The 2141-nt window shown below is 47.0% G+C and overlaps 1 non-coding gene across 1 annotated transcript; it reads left to right on the top strand.

Moving 5' to 3' along the window:
* Nucleotides 1-201: 201 nt before the first annotated feature.
* Nucleotides 202-272, top strand: trnag-gcc (transfer RNA glycine (anticodon GCC)). Its single transcript has one exon. It is a non-coding gene; the product is annotated as a tRNA-Gly (tRNA).
* The last annotated feature ends 1869 nt before the right edge of the window (nt 273-2141 follow it).

Genomic DNA, 2141 nt, shown 5'->3' with positions numbered 1-2141 from the left:
TGCGGTAGACTGCGTACAGCGTACCGCAAAATAATGCGGTATCGCCCGCGCATTTTGAATGGCTGCATCTGTAGGCTGCCAAAAGTCTCCGAAACCAAATTTTGATAGCAGAAAATTCTCACTCGTCCAGAAGTTCCCTTGGGACCCAACATCCAGCACAGAGTGGTAAAAAAGCGTCTTTTTTGTAGACCCTTGCAGCGTGCATTGGTGGTTCAGTGGTAGAATTCTCGCCTGCCACGCGGGAGGCCCGGGTTCGATTCCTGGCCAATGCAGTGGCTTTTGCAGCGAGCGGCTCCATCATTTGCATCCCCTTTCAACTCGCAACTGAAAACCCACTGAAGCTTAGAAGCTGTGAGCCAGGTCAGTACCCGGATGAGGATGACCTACAGGGAAAAGCAAAGCTTACAGCTGGAAACGGTGTTAATGGAGCCAGCGGTGGGACGCTCACCCTGAGGTCTGTGCGGGTCCCAATGCCCCAGTATAGTGACGGAGACGCTGTGTGGTAAAAAGGCGCTGTCTTTTGGATGAGATGTAAAACCGAGGTCATAGCTCTCTGTGGTCATTAAAAGTGACCACCAAAACCTTTGACAAAAGCTCTTGGTAATTGATGGTCTTCAATAATGCTTCTCCTTTAGGTACATTTGAAATCAGCTGAAAAATGCTGTGAAATGGGGGGGGCACTTCAGGCCAGTGTAGGATTTGAATTTGAATTTTTGAAGAACCATTAAACAGCACGAGAAAGCCCGTACACTGAATTGCAGGGCTTTCTATTCAAAGAAGGACAAAAGAAACTTCGCTGAATTCCATTTTTTGCAGCACAGAGAGGACAGTGGGAACAAGGCCTGTTAGCTCAGTTGGTTTGAGCGTGGTGCTAGTAACGCCAAAGTCGCTGGTTCGATCCCTGTTCGGGCCAGGCAGTCTCCTCCTCTCTTGCCAAAACCTGTTGCTTTCTTGCTGTGGTGAGATTGGTGGTAATGCAAAGACGCCACATACTACCGACAGACGAGAGTGTTGCGGGAGAAGAGAGAAGTGATGGAAGATTGAAGAGTGTCCTAGGTGGAGCCAAGATGAAGTGTCACAATTGCCTAGGGGAGGATTTCAAATGTTTAAGATGGTAAAAATAACCGGAAGTGATCCCCCAGTCCGGCGCAGTCTGACGTACTTCTGTCATATAAAGTAAAACTAGATGTCGAACTGGAGCCTCACCATTTGCATAAGTGAGGCTCCAGTTATACATCTAGTTTCACTTTAAATGACAAAACTGAAGAGACTTAAAAGAGCTGGAGAGGATTTCTTACAACTTTTGAGCCGGCACAGTTTTCGAAAACGTTTTCTTCACGCTGCACTATACAACACAGACAGCCAAGAGTCTCCAAAACAAAACGAATTGACAGATAGGAGAAAAGTCCCACTCGTCCTAAAGTTCCCAAAATCCAGCACTGAGCGTAAACAAAGTGTTCAAGTAGCGTGGGAATGCTACCCCTAATGCTAGCTGGAGTTTGAGCGTCTGGTTCAGAGTTTGCTCAAGAGTTTACCTTTCACAGATGCGCAAAGATGAATGTTGAGGGTGCACGCTTCAAGGCGCCTTACAGTGCAGGGAGTGATTAGAGACGATTCGTGACGTGTGCTCGTTCCCATATACCGTACGCCCCGGGTTGCAGTGCTAGGATGACGTCCAATACCGCTTCGGCACGTAACGGCATTATATTCAAGTGCAGGACATGAGGGTTTTATTTTGTTCGTTTTGTTCTGCTCTGCTTTGCTTTGTTTTGCTTTCCATGGCGTTTGTAAGAGCGTCAATAAAAAGGCGATTCCTGCGTCTAACACGAATGTAAGAGCTATTTCAAGAGCGGCTTCTAAAATGCTTGTAGACATTTGTCTGTTGTTGATTGTTTTTTTGTGTCTAACAAAGTGCCATTTTCCTGTCCGGACGGGGAGACTTTATCATTCCCACATGAAGCAACCCTTAAGTCCTCTGAGGTGTGTCTGTCTGCAAGGCTTGTATTTTGGAAAGGTTTTTTTTTTAATGGAGAACGACTTTGAAAAAGGTTTCCGCCGGCGCCTCGCGATCCATGTGAGATTGTAGCAAGAACGCAGCAATGGCGGCACTCGCTGTAGTCGTGTCCGAGTGGTTAAGGCAA

Source organism: Atractosteus spatula, assembly GCF_055471065.1.
Source record: "Atractosteus spatula isolate fAtrSpa1 chromosome 16 unlocalized genomic scaffold, fAtrSpa1.hap1 SUPER_16_unloc_1, whole genome shotgun sequence".
NCBI classification, from domain to species: domain Eukaryota; kingdom Metazoa; phylum Chordata; class Actinopteri; order Semionotiformes; family Lepisosteidae; genus Atractosteus; species Atractosteus spatula.
The sequence above is the reverse complement of the archived record's forward strand: the minus strand, read 5'-3'. Positions and strand labels throughout refer to the sequence as shown.